Source organism: Rissa tridactyla, chromosome 15 (genome assembly GCF_028500815.1).
Source record: "Rissa tridactyla isolate bRisTri1 chromosome 15, bRisTri1.patW.cur.20221130, whole genome shotgun sequence".
Classification (NCBI taxonomy): Eukaryota; Metazoa; Chordata; class Aves; order Charadriiformes; family Laridae; genus Rissa; species Rissa tridactyla.
In genome coordinates this window covers 14,687,988-14,708,815 of record NC_071480.1, presented here as the reverse complement: position 1 = coordinate 14,708,815, position 20,828 = coordinate 14,687,988, and the positions used below count along the sequence as shown (strand labels likewise).

General features: G+C 38.4%; 1 protein-coding gene across 2 annotated transcripts in view; it reads right to left on the bottom strand.

The window, feature by feature from the left end:
* PRKCA (protein kinase C alpha) overlaps positions 1-20,828 on the bottom strand; it is a 153,209-nt gene that overhangs the window by 93,727 nt on the left and 38,654 nt on the right. The window lies entirely within an intron of this gene.

Genomic DNA, 20,828 nt, shown 5'->3' with positions numbered 1-20,828 from the left:
ACCCGTCCTCGGGCACGGGATTTGTTCCCCTGCCTGCCTCGGTGAAGATGTCTACAAAGATCCAACGTCTTCACTAGTTAATTGCTTCTGTGAGAAACCAAAGCTCTGAGTGAAGACCGTTGTAGAGAACAAAGTGTTCTCATATCACAGAATGGCAGGAGATAATGGGAAAAGAAAATTAGCTCCTGATTACAATATGACTCCCATTAAAATTTATCAATGATCTGAAAGAACTTTTTCTTTCTGAGATAAGGAAAGCTTATTTTAATTGAATTACGTCACGTGACTGAGGCTACAGGTTGTCACACAGCATAGGTCATACATGTCCTCCCAACACACATAAAAAGAACAATTTTTAATGTGCTTCCTTTGAGAAGTAGGTATTTTAGTTTTTAGGCCTTACTACAGGTTCTTTCTTAATGTTAAGTTCAGTTCAGATATTTCAAAATTAGTCCACATTTCAAGAGAACAGAACAAGCTAGATTTGAGACTGTGAAAATCTTGAAATAAACACCATACTACCAAGTTGGGAGATTATAATGAAATGATTCAAAAGTAATTCACAATTTCTTTGCAGGTAAATACATTCCCTGAATACTTTAAATTTTGTATTTCCAATACATAAAAATACACTATTTCTTCTAAAGAATAAAATTTATTTCAATTGATTGGCAATTGCAAACACGGAGCATCCTCAATTTCAGCGGAACCCAAATGCAATTATCTCAATTTTTCTAAACAGCTCATTTCACGAGCCATCTTTACCAGTTCTCTTTCCCATTTAAAACAACTACGACTTTCTTTCACCTAATGCAGAGCTGGGGAAGCTGTTACCAAGTGCACCTTCGTGTCACTGCAGCACACACCGATGACTCCACCATAATGCCAGCCTGGCCTCATTTACAGCCTTAAGTCAGCCGTCTGGCTTTAAGGACGTTTAATCACCCTGATATCTTTCTCCAGCTATTTTTCATCATCATCCCATGCAGCAATTGTTTCCAACTGTTCTATTTCTGACATGGCATATGTTTATTCTTTGGGCAAATGGAATAAAATGGGCTTTGCTCCACTGATTCCAGATAAGCTCTGTCGACTTTACAAGAGCCAGAGTTCTGGCTCAATGTATGCTGCCCACTTGGTTGTCTGGTTTGTTAATCAATCTAAATCCCAGAGAATCCTACAATTATCATTTTGATGGTTTGTTTCTACCAACTGAAAGATCACTAAGTGGCAATTACTATTAATATTACTTGCAGCTGAAAAATGTTTCACTTCCAAATTGTATTTTTGGTTCCAAACCTTCCACTCTGGAAGACAATAGGCTGATTTATGTTTGCAGGAGTAAATCACATGAAAAAAAAAATATCTCGTTACATCCTTCAGAAAACAAAAAAGTTAACTAATTACTTTTGTATGCAGTCATCACACAGTTGCAAAATAGAACATAATAATCTATGCAACAGGTCTGACAAATATCTCTGGAAAGGCTGTAGAACTGAGCTGCTTCACCGATGCCTGCCGTTCAAATTAGGATCTTAGACCGGCTGCTCCAACTCTGCCTTTATTCAGCAAGAGTGTACACCGCAAAAACTCTGCATATTTGGGCATCTATTTTGGGCAATATTTATGAAATACCGTAGTCACATCCTACCTGTGAGTTGACAGCCTCTCCTAGCATGTTAAGGAATTCACTCGACTGGAGATAACGTCCACCTTGTTTCTAATATGATAAATCACAAGTGTCAAGACCGATACGTAGGAAAGACAGTGCCGCGCTCTGCTCCAGCCCCCGCTACGGTCCTGAACCTGAGCTACGAACTTCCATGAAAACGATGCCAATCACACTACAATGGAAACTCCAATTCAGCTGCCAAAACAAGCAAACCAGACAGCATTTGTCCTTTCGGACTTTAAGCCACACTTCAAAAAGAGTCACTTACTAAGGCTTCAACGATCAATGTTGACTACCGAACTTTTTAAAACCTTTCTGTTCAGTCTACTGACAGACTGCCTGTTGTGTGCACCTCAACACTGACCGTCTCAATTCTTTTTCCTTTGTCTCCCATTTGTATTTGTAATGGGTTCCCTATCTCCAAAGAACTTGGTCCCTCAGTAAGCGATTCAGAAGCATCAGACCTGCCTCACCTTTTGGGAATACTCAAATGAGAACCACATAGTTTGGCATAAAAATAAACAATGGAATAGGCAGCTCTTATGGAGTCATATATCTAAAGGTAAGAGGACAAGGGTGAACTAAAATGCCTTGTGCAGCCATCATTTCCATACATAAAATTTAAAATCCAAATTTTCATCTTGAAATCCAGCCATTAGAGCTTATTTTAGCATTAGTTTTTAAAGTTTTCTTAATTTCACAAAGCAACACTGAGCTAGAGAATTCATGTAAAAATTTACTCAGTTCAGAAAAGTGCAAACAAAATGTTATCTGCTTAAAATAACATGCCATTTTTTAGGAATAGAGATGAAAAATAACCTCTCACTTGTTACTTGTTTTGAAAAGATGTTAATAACTTCACATCGCTTAATGCAGCTGTTCAGAAGTCACATTATGTTCACCACCTTCTTGTAATGAAAGTTACAGTACACTACTTTGCAGAGACTGCCAGGAAATTTGTTGCTTTACATTTTAACAAGAGTATAAGTAGAAGCGAGCTGGCACACATTATGCACAGTAGCTCGAGAGAAAGTGGCATCTCGAGGCTGACAGTTAAAATTAAAAAGAAAATTATTGAGGAATTTTCATGTTTTGACAGCATGCTTTTGATCTGTGGTATATATAACATGGTTGTGAGCTTTCACCCTTTCCAGCTCCGGCTTGCTGGAGATAAACACGCTCTCAGCAGCCCGGGGAGGGGCGCGGGGAGGAAGGGAGAGAACAAACCAGGCCTTGTGCGGCAAAAACAGACTAACTGCTAGTTCTCCACTGGCACGCTGCATCTCCAGGCTGATCCCTCGCCCTCCATCCTCCCGGCAAAGCTACCCAGAGCAGAAAATGCTAAATGGATACGATGAGAACAAGGAAGAACGTGGTGAGGAACACTCAATGCGTTCTCAAAGCAAACAAGCAGAAGATGCACTACATGATTTGTGAGATTTATGATACATAATGGAGGGCAATTCATTCTATCTAACACTTCTCGGTGCACAGTACCCAGAAAAACATGTTGTTATTAATTATATATATATGTATATAGTCATCAGTCATAGTTACAAGGCACTGCTGTAAATTTCAAACTGTTTTCTAAATTATGTGATGTGCGAAGGTTATCATGATATATTGTCAGCTGAGAGTTATCTGCTAAAAAATACTGTTACTAGTAACTTTCATATATGACACAGACTAGCGAGACAGAAATGAAATATTACAATAATAAATAACAGAACCAATCTTCTCTATTAAGTTGACCCATAAAGGAGAAAAGCCATTGCTGAGCCCCAGTCACCCACACATCATTTAGCCATAGTCTGAAGAGCTCTGCAACCACAAGCATTCCAAAGAACTAGGGGCAAAAATATCAAGACAAAAGTCATAAACTTTACAATTTAGAATTATTAGAAAAGTACAACAGATATTTAAAAAAATAAATCACTTTTATACTCCCACTTTTGGACGAAAAACAACAGGTCAGATGAGCCTTTCCAATAAACACGAATGCCTCTACTAGACCACAGTATTTATTTGTTCAGTAGAACAAATTAAGCTGCAAACCTGAAGAGCGGAGAGAACACATTTCTAAGAGAGTCTAACTGAACTGCCCGATATCGTCTACAGAGAAATCAGTGGGGTTTTTTCAAGCCATTTTTGACTCATTTTTGTAATAGTCAAGACTATTCTCCCAACTCAAATGGTAAATTTATAAAATCTTAACCACCATAAACACCATGTATTATCTTCCCATCTAAACAACCTTTAAAGCTGTGGCTCCACTGTTATGACACAATTAGTTGCCCAACAACAGGTATTCATATTCTTGCCTACATAATTTGTTCTAGGTTTCCAGTACTGATTTTTCAAAGGAAGTGGCAGAAGAGGCCTGACTGGCAGCAACACGCAGGGTACTCTGCGTACGCTCAGAATTTGTTGTTCAGTTTCTGCTTTTGGGTTCTGAACAAGAATCGATTCTGAATGGGACTACGGAGTTCCAACAGAGGTATAATAAGCACGAAATCACTCTCTGCATTAGTCTCAGAATATACCAGAAAACTCTGCGGGCCTCTACAGTAGCTTGGAGCACTGCATAACTTTTATGTTGCTGTTTCACGTGCTTTGCATTTTCAATGAGGCCACAGAATTTCCCCAAGGGGCCCATATTACTGGCCGACTTGTGTTTTCTGCACGACACCAAGCAATGAATGAATCTGTCACATGGCAAGCATTAGCTCCTTCTAAGATTAAATATAGCAATTACATTAAACAGAAACAGGGTACTACTTCAAAATTGACAAATCATTTAAATACCAACTACATTTGTTATTTAAATAAGCAGTACTGGTTTTGTTATTTAAATACACAGTACTGTTTAAATAAATTTACTAGGAATATTTCCAGAGCAAGAAGAGTAACAATTAAGAAATGGGATTCAGCAATATTCGTCTTTCTGCTTTTCTAATATATTATAACCTGTAAAAAAATAATGAAAATCCCTTTTACATTAAATATAAACAAGTCTGTAGACTATAAACCAACTACAAGTCCGAAGAAGTGCTACCTTTGAATGTTACTAGTGTGCTGAATCCATGGGGAATTTTTAAAAATTACATTACCCTAACTTTTTCATCATATATAATTTATAACACATCAGCTAGCTTTTCTGCCACTGTTTCACCCCATCTAGAAGAGAGTGCTATCTCAAGAGAGCACCCGGGCTAACACTCACAAGTGCTATATGCAGTCTTTCCACTTGGCATTTACAACACCTTTCTCCCTAAAACAGCCTACGGCCCAGGGAGATACAGTCTGTTCCAGGGTAACACAGTTAATGAGAAAAACAACCGTCTCTCCCCATCACCTTAACCTGTTACTAAGCTCCTTAAAGCTCTTTTGTAACACCACGAGGTCACACAGCACCTTCACGGCACTAACCTGTGTAGTGCTACACCTTGCTTGCATCGTGGTTTACCTTTATTTTCGTTGCAGTTTCTGCAAACCTCGAACTACCTTCTCAAAGCAGCATCAAAAACCTACCTTGAAGTCAAAGTATAGAGATTACATGAAACCAATATTGATAAATTAGGACTGCTGCCTACTTCTATGCTCTAAGCCTACCCGTCAATAACTGGTTCGCGTACTCTCAGGTTCATACATCTGACCTTGCTGCACAGATTTTCAACTTGCCAGGTTCAGTCAGGCTAAAAAAGCAGGGGGGAGGACAGAAATCAGACCTCTACTACTTATTCTTAAAAATTTAAGAGAAAGTAATGGTTAACTGCAACAGTATCTTATTTGTGTGGAAGGATTATACAGATCGCCTGGACAGTCTTAACGACTCAGGTCATTAACTCCTTTACACTAGGTATAAAACAGATGGATGTCGCCGGTAAGCTGGCTTTGCAAGACCTACAACCGTGTGCAAATACAGCCCCTGTGCCCGGCAGAGAACGCAGATACATTTTCATTTCCCAACCAGCCTCAGCAGAGCTGGTAGTATAGTGGGACAGAATTATAAATGTATACCTGCAACTATGTATGCAACACATTTTTAAAACAGTTTGGATTTAGTAAAATACCTCACATAATATATTCAGAGTTGTCTGAATACTATATTCAGAGGTAGATTATACCAGATTTGTCATTTCTGCCTTTCATTACAGAGAAAAGAACGTATATGATATGGGTTTTTTCCCCCTAAAACTGTAGTGCCACGTTTGCAAAACTGAGGAAGAGTTTCAAAATATTGAAAGTATTTAACGTAATATAAAGTATTCAACACTGTTTCAAACTACTTGTTAATTATGTACTTTCTAAAAGATGGAGATCACTGTTTCAATGTAAAGTCCTTGCTAAAATTTCACAAGCTATTAATCTCTCTCCTTTGAGGTGTCCCATTTTATAAATGAATGATAACCCAGAAGTCATCTATCAAAACCGGAGCTGGAATAGCTATTTCAAGAACTTGTAGCAGCAAAAAAGATGACCCACAATCACAGACTTTTTATATCACTTCTGTAGTTTGAATTCACTTTAGTTTAAAAATCTGCCGATCTTAACATGTTGTGTGCCACCAGCAAAGACTCTCCAGGTGTCTGCCATAATCTGCTTTGTGGCTGAGTACGAGCGCATCAGCCAGGAACAGCACAGCTCTTTCAATTAAAGAACTAACACAATGCAAAAGCCCACAAATGTTTCTTGTGAACCCTGAACATTAGTTCTTCAGATTTTTCAACGAATTCAGCGATGACCCAAATCACAGAAATGGGATGTCTTGAATAAAGCAGCTGCCTTCAGTTGGATGTATTACCTAACGTGAAAATTAAGGGCCAGGTGAGTGAGCGGTACAAAGCAGCACAGGCTGTACATATTTTAAGACTGTATGAAATGACAGGATACAAGATGAAACCAATCTCCAGAATGCAGCTGTTGGGTTTTATTTTGTTTTGTAATACAGCTGGAATCCTAGATGCCAACAGACAGCTCAGAGCTTTTGGAAAATCATGGTAACTGCCTCTGCCAGTGCTACAAGACAGGGGCTCGCTGAATCCCAGTCGCGTCATCCAGCATGAAAAAAAGCATGAGGTCCTCAATGAGCGAACCTTCTCTAAAACTAAGGGCAATCACGACACTTTGCTCTTACAGGCCCAGTCGCTGTCACACGCCACGTTCTTCCCCTTCTGCCTCCGTCCACCAAGCCCCAGACCTGGGAGCTGCCGCGAGCAGATCTGCTCCTCGCTGCCAACCACACCGAAAGCTTTATCCTGCAGCCGGGAGATGCCCAACACACTGAAGACCAGTGTCTGAAAGTCTTATGCGATTTCTTAATCTTTCATCTCACATTAAATCAACTCCATGGTCAATTCAACACAGCCTGCGCCATGCTTCACAGTAACGTCCGCACCCGCTCACAGCTCGAGACACGGGAAACTGATGAAACGTCCGTAAGGGTTTATCGTGAGGTTTTTAGAAATATTTTAGAATATTTAAGTACTAATCATATAACTTGTTTTTCTCAACACTTTACTTCATAATTTAATGATATCGAGCTACTGGTGGCTGTGCACCAAAACATTTCCTTCTTTTAAGTATGATTTGTATGGACACAAATATAACAAGGGAAATGCCAGATCTGGATGCCAAGAGCTGAACATTAAGTATTTTAGTGTATTTTGAATTTAAGTCTAGGTTTTCAGTAGCGTTTGAGAAACCTTGTAACATACTAACAAAAATCAATGAACCTTACTTGCCAGTAAACACAATCCACACGCTAATTCCATCATTGCCAAAAGACGGTATTTATTTTTCTTCAGGATGGGAAGAAGTGAGGCCAGGATGGCACCGAACAAGCTGTTTGGAACAAGAACAGAGCCAGATCCCAAGTAGCAAACTATGAGAAATAAACTTCCTGTGACACCCATTTGGACATATTACAGTATAGAATCATATAAATCTAATATAATCAATATAAAAATTTATATAATTTTGATCCACAGAAACACCAGCCCAGACACACTTCATTCTCTTCAGTCCAATTTCATTCGCTCTTTCTAGTTTCTTTCAGCAGGGGGAAGGTCTAAATCAAAAGACATTTATAAAACTTCTTAAATCTTGTCACAAAACCCCTCACCTTCTATTGCTTAATGATAATGATTATCCATGTAAAGAGTTAAACTTGCTATCTAAATGCACTTTAAACTGCAACAATTAGCTCATTTCTCTTTGCCCAGTTAATCAATTCTGTAGCCTGTTCTATGGTATTTTCTGTGCTAAAATGACTGCATTAAAAATCAGAGTTATAAATTTTGTGCCCCAACGGCACAAATAACCCTTGAAAGGCATTATTTAGTCTCTTGCTGACGCCAAACCAAATCATTTGACTATAATGAAACTGTCAGTATTCATTGTATTACTGTATTCGCAGTGCCATATGTAGTAGCTTTAATAAGAAGATACACAGGCATTCCCATTTGGTGCAGGATTGTAATTACTATTAAGATTCAGATTTGGTAGTTTATTTTACATTATCTCTAATTTGGTAGCTTTCTTTTCCTGAACACAAAATAGGTATTAATACATAAACCTTGTGGTCCTGTTAATTTATAATTTACATGAAAATAACTGTCCGATTGACTAACAAGAGGGCAGATATTACTGACGGGTGGAACATCCCCAACCGGCTCCAACCGCAGCCACCCAGGCCGGGCAGCAGCAGTACACGGCGACAGTGGCACGGCCTTCGGTGCCGTTACACACCACACTTCGAAATTTTGTAATACAAAATTCTACAGTTTACAGCTATTCTATTTTAAAGAATTCCATCTGACAGATGATTACCAGATGGTTTCATACGTACCTTCGCAGAGACCCACTAGAAGAGGCAAAAGGCAAATGTAGGCAATGGGAGGCATGGCAGAAAAAAGTGTCACACAACGGCAGCTCGTGCTGGTCTATGGTAACGAAGCTGTCACCTGCTTTTCTCTCCAGGGTTTTGCATGGCTACAACTTCACGATCAAAGAGCCACCAGCCACTTGCCATTGCTGCCCCGAGGCCTCCACAAGTTTCATTCCAAGAAAAAACAGATTTTTAAATATTTTATTTTAATGGCAGTAATTATTTTCTGCCTCTCTCAACCTATCAAAAGCGTGACTTGAATAGCAAAAAGCATTTTAGAATAAAAAGGTTCAAAAGATACGGCTACAGAGGAAAAAGAGAAAGTTTAGCGCTCCTCCTAGACACGAGGGATACTAATAAAACCAACTGATAATCACTTCAGACACTTTTCCCAGAGTTCAGGCTGGGGTTTTTAGACGTACCCACCCATTCTGTTTCAGTAGTAGCATGATATCAAGAAATTGAGGAGGTTTTTTTAATTTAAATTTTTTTCCCATTGCTGTTTCTCTTCATTATTTTCACGTTACCCAACAGATGCCCAAAGTTTGTTGCAAGTCTTATCCGATTACATCCATCTCATTAAAGGGTCATCTGCTAGAAACTTCAGTATCGCTTTCCTCCACTCATCAGTCACTGAAAACATAGCTTCATCCCAAAGTAACTGCAAGTTCTCAGGAAGAAAAGCAACACACACAAAAAAATAAAACTCCACATTAGGCCAATTAGACTTAGAAATGTATTGCTGATGTAAGACAACACGTACAACAACACATAGAGAAAGCAATTACAGAATTCGTAAAATTCACCCTCAGCCAAAAGATGAAAGACTTTTTTCCCCCAGTATGTTTGAAGGGTACGTTATTCACTCATAACAAGCAGATTAATTTCTTAGGTTTGGTAGTTATCAAAATTACATGGTTGAGAGAATGACATAAGTTACAGTAATTCACTCCAAATAGCAAAAGTGGTATTTATAGGAAACACCTGTGGACTCTGAGGTAGGTAGTACATACATAACAAAATATGAAACCATGGAAACGTGGCATTTAATTATGAATGAGTTACTTACATTTGCAGTAAAACATTTAAAGAAAAAAATTCAAAACAAAGAAGTTGTTGAGATGGGAGATTTGCAGCAAGAAAACTAGTATGGCAACAGGCAGCGGAATCTGTCACCATATAGTCAATGTAACGTTTAAAGGTAAAGGCAAATTTTGAGCATGAATTCAGGAAAATTTAACTAATTGTACCCCTCAGTCTACTAATTCAGCACTAGGCCCTACATGGGAAGCCCTTCTGAGTTTACACATCTTGGTTCCCAGTGCTCTGCCAGCTCAACCGTCTGCACTCTCTGGGAAACACCACATCAGCACGCAGAGCTGACAGAGCGATGATTTCTGAAGTCATGCTTAAGTGACCACTTTAATTTGACATATGGCACATTGCTGTCAAAACCAGTGGCCCTGTCTGCTTGTTTCTAGGGCTCAACATTTCTGCAGTCAATTTTTTTTGGCAAGGTTAGGTTTTAGCTGGACCGGTTCCCCGAGGTAGCTCAATACACAGAAAATTAAAGTTCACGTAGCACAAAAATAGAACAACAAGAAGATGGTGATGGTAGCCTAGATTTATGCCAGATTTGCATCAGGTAAAGCAACCATGTGATAACAACCTATACGAATGTTAAAACTCAATCCATCTTGCACGATTAAGTCAAAGATTTCAGCTTGTCTAGATGGTTGACAAAGATTTCAAAACATTTTCCAAGCATAGCCAACATTCCTAGCATGTGATCTTTACCTCAAAATGCTCCCCCAAATTTAGCCTATGTTTGAATTCTTAGTTCTTAGAAAGAATAACGGCTGTTCTTGTTATTAAGTCATATAGAAGCTTGACCATGAAAATAGTACACAAGCGTTTTCCACTGTATGGTCATGACATATTTGTGCCGTTTTCCCTGGCTCACTGAAGCAGCAATATAAACAGCATTTCTTAGTTTAGGTCAGATAGAATGAGCAGCATTCTTGTGATAGGGAAAGGTAAACACTATTTCCTATCCCGTGTATTTACTAAAAGCAATATATTACTGTAAGTAAAAAACGAGGCCCAAATGTCAGTGATGCACTAGCTGACATTCATCCGAGGATATTGCGTACAACAGGCCAAGAATTTTCAAGCAGCACTAAAGGGCTGGAATTCAGTAAGCCATTACTCAAGCCAAAAAAAAACCCAAAAAGAAGAGATCACAACTCGTTCCTACTCACCACAGAACATGCATAAAGGCTCTACAGTCCAAAAGTAAAGCAAATTAATTTCTGTCATTACTGTCTTTTCAGGCTATTTTTATTCAATGCCTTACTGTATGACATATTAGCACATTAGAAGAGTGATAAAGGCAACTGAAAAAATTAAAGCATTTGTAACTGCACATCAAATCTATAACTTGGTAAGGAAAACAACAACAAAAATTTGAGCTTTGTGTTGACAGTTTTTAAAAGCAGAGATTAGTAATAGGTAAAATAAGAAATCTCTCTTTTATGTGTGTTAAGAAAAAATTACAGAAAACCTTTATGAATATTTCTTGAAAAGAAAGCGCTGAAACCACTTTCTTTCGAACTTTAAAGTTTTTCTGATGTAAATAATAACATTTTCCCCTCACTGACTTAACTGTCCTCCTTCTTATATACAGCACAACAAAGCAATTCAGCCTTCTTATAATACGCATCATTAGAAATTAGTCTTTTACAAAGTCTCCATAATGCACTTATGGATACCTGGGATGCGTTATTATTCCACAACTGATACAAGCACTAGTGGATCGGTCCATTCCAAGAGTTATTGCTAGATGCATTGTATAAATCACCCCGCTATGCATCTGGATAAGTTAAAATGGACCTATTTTATTTTTCCCCAGGAAGAATTAAGTATAGGTCAGAAATGTGTCATTAGACTCTGCTCAACTGTAGCGCTCCCCTAGCACTCCAGTGAGTCAAAGTCGGGGGGGGAGAAAAAAAACCCCAACCAACAAAACACAGACACTCAGTCTGGCACCCAGCCCCGAGATGACATCTGGGAGCAGTTAGTCACTAGATACATACTGCATGAAACACGGATCTGCGTTCTGCCGGGCAGCAGAGCACAGCAGTTGGCTGCAATCCGGTCCCACATTTCCAAACCACGCTGGTACGAGAACGAAACCGCGCGCGTCCACGCGTGGCAAGCGCACAACCACGAATGCGAGGATATATGTACAACCACGGCACAGGAACGCGTGCAGACAGTACGGGTGAGTAGTTCCCATCAGCCCATATAGAGAAAAGAGGTGGATATCAAAATTAAAGTGCTTTGACAGGATAAGATTTCTTTGTTGTGCAATGAAGCCCATACAACGATGAGGGGAAACGGTGAAAACTGAGAACCGATGCCAAAAGCTCCAGGTTTATTGACCAGAGTACACCATCCTGAAAGTCTGTGGCAAGTTACCTCCCTAAAATAGTTTCCCCAGTGCTACAGTCTATGTTTATGCATCTCCTACTTCCCGAGTCGCGTAAGTCAGACACTCAATATTGCCCGTTGAACACCTAAATTCTAATGGATTAAGCCTGTACTTGGCAATGTTTCTCCTTAGGCCTCAGCTAGTTTGGAGCGAGATTTTTTAAAAGCCACTTTTTCCCTTGCAAGGTTTGGATTTCAGTCCTTGTAATCAATAGCCTGAATAATGCCTTTTTACATAATGTAGCTCATTCATTACATCTCGCCCACACTTCTTAAATGCTGTTTAATATTTCTGATGGTGAATATTCCATTATTTCAGCCAAAAATAGTTTTCATTTTCAATCATTTTATGCCTTTTAATGCTGCACACTGCAGGGTGCTTAAATCCTGCAAAAATTGAGTAAAATAATGCAGTAAAACTGTATGAAAGCAAGTGATTTATATAAAACTGCACGTTCTCTCTGTAAACAATGTGAAACTGTTACAGAAGCGGATGGAAAATAACAAATCTCAGTAGATTCCAACTGGCATGCAAACAGACAAATTCTGCATGAATTATGCTGAAGTGATATAACAAATGTAGAACTAATTTCAGGCTCGAAAGTTTGAAAAAGCGCATCTCACATACAGAATAGTATCATACATCAAGAAACTACTATATAAGAAATCAAAACTGCCATTAATACCCAGATGCAACATGAATTTTCAGTGTGGCAGGAACTTTGCTTTAAAGCTGTCGTGATTAATTTGCAATTATGCCATTGATAAATTCAGGGCAGAATGTTAAAGTGGGACTAAACTGTGTCTCAGGCAAAGGCTGGGGAGAGGGAGAGAATATAAAGAGGTCACAAACCACTCCAGCTACAGTCTGTCCATAGAAAGCTTCTTTGGAAAATAGTTTTTTCACTAGTCTGGCTAAAAACATCCCTCCAAATTGAAGGGCAAACCTACAACAACTAAAGTCTACAGTTTCGGTGCAGTACGAGTTGTCCTATGACACAGGCTGGCTGTGGTCGAGGGGCAGAAAACAAGCTAAACAACCTCAACCTGTCAAATTCTCGACTAAAGCAAGGAACGTTAATCTGTAGTTTCTCATCTACTTCCCACAGGCGTAAACCAGCACCACTGCTTAAAGAAACGCTTCTGGTACTCCCTGGCGGCCCATTCCTGCCCTGGACCAGCCCCTTCCTTTTGCTGGCACTCTTGGCTGAGCAGATGGGCACACGGACTCCCGCACTGGCGTATTACTGATGCTTATATGCTGATGCAGCAAAAAAACCCAAGTCACTGCACAAGGAAAGACTGGTGGGCCATTAGCCAGAACCACAAGAACCACAGCTCCAGACTCATTCTGACTTGGAGCAGTTGACCTGGGCTGTGAACAGCACCATAGCCTTCACCAAGAAGGGCTCAGCATCTTCACGACAGAGATCAGACAGGAAAACCTCTGTTTCAGGTTTTGTCCTATTTCCCTACCCATCTGCTCCTCCTTTATTTTAACATTATATATCTCTAAAGCCTAAAATTGTGCTTTGAAATATCAATTGTTAAATTCTAGGAAGAAAATGCAGAGGCTGCCTGAGTTATATTAGATGTGATTGGTGAGAATTTCTCCAACTGAAAAACCAATGGATGTATTTGTTCTGAAAATCGTTATAAACAGATTTATGAAAGTGACTCAGAATTTGGAACAAATAGAAGCTGAGTAACAAAAAAAAGGAACAGAAAAAATGTGTTCTATTATTTTAAAAATGTGCACTGCTGACAATGAGCATTGAAGCTGCTGAAGATAGAGCCCTGGTTTCTTTATTTCAGTGCTTTTATATTTGTTTCATTCTGTGTACTGCCTTACAGTACCACTAAGGGTTTTTTAGATTTTCTTCTCAGATGTACTTCTGCTAAGCAACAGCTAACACTACTGCTAATAATAACAGTAACACCAGGTATTGCTGCAAACAAGAATTCATAGTTAATTTCCCTGTTGCATAATGGAATCTCATTCTTATTACAGAACCTTCATATTTCTGTAAAACATTATTTTTTTAAAAAAGATACTATTTCTATTGTTTTAAGATTTGTAGAAATGCCACAAAAAATTATGAACTTTTCTTTTAAACTACTGTTACATGGTGTAAACTGGTATTTCATGCATTTTTATTTGTGAGAGAAAACAAAAGATCGTATGTCTTTAAAGTACACAAAGGACTTTTTTAGTTTGGATTTTACATCCATTCACAGACACATTAACACAGTAAGTCTATTAACAAATGTAAGGGGTTTCACAAGTTCAATTGTGGTAATTAGTCATATTTCAGCTTTAAATGACACTCTGCTCTAAAGAAAAAGATTATGGCTTTTCTTCTTGCTCTATTACCCAACTGGCATTTAAGTCAATCTGCTAAAAGTGTATCTGCTTCAATGGAAGCTCAAAATAACCCATTAAAGGAATATGCAAATCTCTGGGCTTTTTTTTTTTTTTTTTTTTTTTTAAAATACTTTACCTAATAAGAACATAGTACACTACTAAGAAATTCTGGCTGAATTTGTTATTCAGCTCTCCTTTAGTTCTTCCATAATTCCACTTTCACTGTCACCAGACAAAACAAAATAAGCTGTTTTACTGGCAAGATGTTTGTAACCACTTCAAGTTCTTATGTGGGCTGCAGAAAAACCTTCATCCCAACAGACATTCATAACATTTCGCAGACTAAGGAAAGCCTTTCCACAGCACATTGCACATACTCAACTGGTTATTGCAACGCAGAGGAGAACACGGCTGCTCACTGAAAAACCATCACTGCACGGACCTAGGAGTTGCCCTCGATCCTCGAATACTGCATCAAGAAGTTACTGTGCCCAAAATCCTTCCCAAAAAGGAGGATTACCCTTCAGCTATACTGTTAAACACAGCTGCATCAGCAAATACACTCGGTGATGCTATTAACAGATTTGATAAATACAAAACACATTGAACATAAGGAATATTGAAGAATATTGATGAATACTGATTAGACTAACGGTCTTCTGAAATAAGACTCCATTTGCTGTGGTTTTACTCCTTTCGAAAGAGACAGTGAATCACCAAACCTTACAGAGAGGCAAAAAAGGAGGCTGCTGGCTATTGATTGGGGACAAATAAGGTACTGTGAATTCACTAGAATGCTTGCTAAAAAGAAAACAACGCTTTTCACAGAAAGAGCCAGACCTCTAAGGATCAAAATACTGGCTCTTTACACTTTCTATCACTTATAAATTAGTCATTCAATGTAAGCCAAATAGAAATAAAAAAAATAAAAAAAAACCAACCTAAGTAAGAGTTCAACTTTGTAACAGTCCATTTTTTGCATTAATTAGCTCAATGTTTTGGAGTAAGAAGCAACCAAAACCTGTTGAACTTCCATTATGCTTGTGGTGTTTTGACAGCAGCTGGCACATGCTGTTATGATTTACAGTGATCCATATTTTAGCTTGTTTTCAGGAGCTTTTGTACAATACAAATTGCCCTGCCATGCTTTATGTCAGCCTCTTCGTTTCAGGATCTTACATGTGAGGCTTTGTTAAATGGTTTTAAAAACGGCCTATGGTAAAAGAAGAAAAAAAAAAAAGAAACCCCATGCCATCATTTTAATGTGGAAAATTATTCCTACTTCAGGGTAGTTATTCAATTTGATACAAGAATTATTAAAACCTCAGCATACTCAAAAGGCTTTCAGCCTTTCCAGTGAATGACTCTCCTCTCGGGCACACTTTGCCCATTTACTTCTACTTCCAGTAATGCTCTACACGTCTATCATTCTGTTAGCGAGGAATTCACAACAAAGTCTGTTTTGCTTTAAGAGGAAAAAGCATTTATGTTCATGTGACGGCTTCCTGGGCATAATGCTTACATTCGTGTTAATACATTCATGTTAACGCCCTCCTGACTGCCTCCGGATACGGAGTCAGCAGAGCTCTCCTACCTGTTAAGCTGATGGCCACTACTGTTAAAACAGAAATCCAGGTCCTCACTTTCGCCGGGCGACACGTGACTTGGTTTCTCTCCTGGTTTACAGTTGACTTTCCTTTGTAAACAAAAATTTTATCCTTCCTGACTGAAGCATTATGATTCAACAACTTACAGCAGGAGGGGGGATTGTCTCGGGTTTCCCGATTATTCCAGATTTACAAATGAACACCACTGGGATTTATCTCATCTATGTGTTTAGACATTTATAGATATCATATCGGTTTGAGTTCATTGCTTTATAATCAATGGAGGGAAGCAGGCACTTCTGTTAAAAGAAGTGCTTCATCACATCCTGATGTAAATTGCCTGCATCGTGTGGAGAAGTCCCCCATTAGAAAAGATGGATACTACTCTTTTAAAAAAATACTTTAGGATGAGATTAATCGCATCTGAGGAGAGTCCATTTCTCTCTCCATAGGCTACAAAGGCATTCAAGACATCTCTCAGAGTTTAAAATTTACAGCGTTGGCATTTAAATGTGAATGGATTAATCTCATCCTATATGTTGGCTAAAGTAAAATAAGGTTTAAATTAATAGGATAATCTGTGTATGCATTGTGCTTAGAGCCAGCAACTGCTGCTTGGCTGAAGCTGGTGCATCTGGCTCGTCCCTGAGCACACCCCATCAAATGATGAGAATTCCCTGTGCTGGTGTGACCAAAGGAGAACTAATGCGTTGCCTCCTGCCTTCTGGTTTCCATTAGTAGGACACTTACTGAAGATTTCTTTCCCAGGGATTTCAGGTTAAAAACTGTTTTATCTTTATTCAGGTGTCTAAGTGCTGCCCTCCTTCTACACAGTGAGTGCTCAGGCATTTGATCATGTCAACTTTTATGTCTCACTCTATATACAGAAAACGCAGCAGAAAGCTCATTTAGAGCCAAGCAGCATGTGTGTAAGGACAGTCAAACCAAAGTCCCCTATAAATAGAGCACATTGACTTTCATCATTTTCAGTTCATTCCTTCCCTTTTTGGACCAATTTCTGGACATATCATGCAAGCTGGAAGAATAGATACAAATTCCCTAGTGGCTATTAGTGTGTCTAGACTCATTCATTGACCTAGAAGATGTCTTAATTGCCTCTTTTCAAGCTGATGGGGAAAATATACTCAAACTTCTCCTGGCTGCAACCTTTGTCATTAAGTTTTCTAACTGACATCACTGAATTTAATGAAAAGCAGTTATGCTCCATGTTCTCTGAGGTCTGAGTTACGTGGAGCACTTATCACAGGCTTAATATGATCCACAGGAAGCCTCTGGCCACTTCAGTGTTGTTTGTTTTCAGGACTTCAGATTTTTTGGCTCTTGGCTGCTAGACAAGGTAGTGGCTGCTACCTAAGAATCTTATTACCTTTTAAAATATACTAGGTCAGAACGGATAAGATAAGAATTTCCATTTACGTGTACGTTTTTGTCAGCATTTACCATTTTCATGTTACGAAAAAGTTTAATGATTTTCAGATGTGTCCAGCTTTACAAATTGCCTGTAAATTTACAAGTTTACAAACCAGTCTGTACTCTCACAGCATGCTTTGCATAGAAATGACGAGATGAAAATAAAATTGAGTCAGAGGTTGTGGTATAACTTCTGCTATTATCATTTTCCTGGTGGAGAATTAACATATTTTCCTCTCTGTGTGACTCACGAAATGCCTAGATGTAGCCAGTCACTACAAAGATTAGCAATGCAATTTTTAGATTAACTGGTAAAAAATTTGAATCTCGAGGTGGAAAAAAAAAAAAAAAAAATCTGTGTTCACGTGATGGGTCTTCATTTGTAGCAAGGAAACCATCCCTCAAATGAAGCAACACATCGGGTAGATGCATCATTTCATGATTTTAAGATTAAAAGAGCTTAAGAAGCTTTTGGACTGCATGCCGCATCAAATTTACACCGCTGCGTCAGTGAGCACTAAAAGCCAAAAAGTATTAGTAGCTTTAGCAGATTTAAGTGAGGATGCATTTCACTGATTACTTCCTGCTAATGAAATTTTGTTTTAATCATTTAAACTATTAATGTATCATTTCTATCAAGAACGTAATAAAGAGGCATAATGTACACTGTACTTTTATCTTTCTGGAACTTCCAATTTGAATAATAGGGTTTTATACAAAAGAGATCATCAGTTTGTAACGTTTGTAACCTCTTATTCCAAACCCTTCTCTGTGTAATGCCCAATAGAAACAGTAATTGAAAATTGCTCTTAGAAAGACTGCTAGGTTTCCAAACTAAAATAAAGCATGAGGACTTCACTTCACTGTTGCCATGTCTAGGCAAAACAGAGAAGAAGTAACCTGTGTCATCCAGCATGGATAGACAGCCCACCTCAATTTAAGGCGCAGAAATTCAGAGCAGTAGTTGTCCTGCCTCTGTGCTTTCTTCGTGGGAGCAGAGTGACTTTGCTGCCAAAATATTCTCCAGACCTTTGATCCAGCGATGGCATTTTAAGACGTTACGGACCCACGTACAGGCACACAGAAAATGCAACAAATCAACATGCCAAAGCTGTGTTATAATAAAAACGTGAAATAAACCATGCTTTGTAAAAATGAAATTTTTGTTCCTTTATTTAATACACTTCATACTCTTTTCCATTCTTTCAACTACTATTTTTATTCTGCTCAAAACATGACTGTCTTCAGGGACAACATGTTCATTGAAAGTATGAATGTTCATTCATGGCCTTTGACAGCCTGAAAAAGAGTTTTACTGCAGAATATACAGTTGTATGTTTTCCTTCACCCGAGTCCCATAATGAATAATACTCTTTCACACTACTTTGAATGATTTCCTGGAAAAATATGACTACTATGATCCTTTGGCTCTTCACGTTTATATTTTTTCCCTTACCATGTTCTCCAAAATGTGTTAAATATTAAGGCAGTAAATTCCTTCTTAGTGTGGCTGATCGCAGCTCCCTTCACATCAGTATCTGCAGAAGGATTATACCAGAGGAGGTTCTACATTAAGACTGTATCTATATTGTTTGGGTAATTTGCTTATCTGCTGACCAGCATCTGCCTCCTAAACTGAATCCTGAAACTGTTAGGATAAACTCTGAACTTAATTTTCTGCTGTAATAATTCAGTCTTAAGAACGATCCAGGGAAAATATAAACAAACTAAAAGTCTGTAAGTGAAACACAAGAAAATTTCCTTGTGGTTTCTGAGGGAGTTGATGCGGATCGCTTTAATGTGCCAGTCTAAATCTTGTCATGCAACACAATTCAATAAAGACTCTTGCGGACAGCTGTATCCTGCTACGGAGCTATCTGGATGCAGAATTTTCATCCATTTCAGTTAAATGGCAGGTGGCAGGAAGTCTGTAAGCAGCAAGTGCTACAGCCCGATTCTAGGTGCTACATAGTAAAGAAGTTTTCAAGGGATTCTTGGTTTATACCCTAAAATATTTATTTTAAAGCATTTTAACAGACCAATTATAACGGTGAACATTGTGAAGGAATGCATGCCAAAGAAAGGGTTTTTTGGTAAAATATGGGGATATAACTAATTTTTCCCCTTTTTAACTAGTCTCCAGTTCCCACTGTAGATGGCTCAATGAACATTTCATATTATCATAAGCATGGTATCGTATTCTTTCCAGTAATAAACTTGATCTAAACATCATGTTAAGGAAGTTGTATCACAAACACAAAATGTTTGAATGTTTCAAACACTTCAATGAGAAAAGAAGGACCTACGACGAGATCAAAATAACTAAAGGATTTTTATGGTGTGATGTTGTTCAGTATTGGGGAGAACAGGCTGAAACGACTCTTTTGAGATTTCTGCCCTTTCATTAATACATAGAACACTTTGGTGTTTCGTAGGGAACATAGACAATCATGAAGAGCTTTACTGGGGGACATTTTAAGCATTTTCTTACTTCTGGCCACAAAGTCATCACTTTACAGAGAAAATTAACGAGGTATTTCTAAAACATAAGTGAATTTTGCTAGGTAAGGGGATGAAACTACTGTCATCTCTCCAAATTGTGATGTTTTGTAGCATTGGCAGTAGAAGAAAAACATATAGTTAACAATTATGCAGTACAGAAGACTATACATGCAGATTTAATTTTAAAACAACAAAGAAGCATTTGAAGCAATGGACATTTCTGCTGAGTTGAGCAGACAGACTCCAGCGGCATGCCACTTTCATCACTAGCTCAGTACAATGTGCCAAGTTGCTGTGACAGGTACAACCACGAAAGACAAATAAAAGCTTCTTGCACTGGGAGCCTCTTACACGAGAAACGCCTTGATGCAAACTGGATGAGTTAATAAAATTTTGTCTCGTTTTCTTTAGCAATTCAAAGTTTCAAATTGATACTAAGCAGATAATAAATGCTACTTTCTATTACACATATTATAATACTTCAGAGAAGTAACACTCAGGTGTTCTGAAATATGGACAAATGGACAGGATACACAAATTACTGTGTTTTTAAAAACAATTACTGACAGTACTGTCCAAGGGATGCTCATTCTGATTTTTAAAATTAACAAATCCTGGTGGAATGCAGCATGTGACAGTTCCAAGATAGATTCTATGTACCACAATAATTCTTACCTTTTTTCTTTAAATTTCGACATTCTGTGTCCTATCATTCCTCTCCATATATTTTTCTAAATATAGGTTGAGGTCCGCTAAAACTAACTTGTAATACATTTTGTTATCTGCTGAATTATAGTACCTCACTGTTGTGTGGCAAGAAAAAGGAAAATTTCTTCCTGACAGTTGCAGAAAAGCTTGTTTGAGTATGAA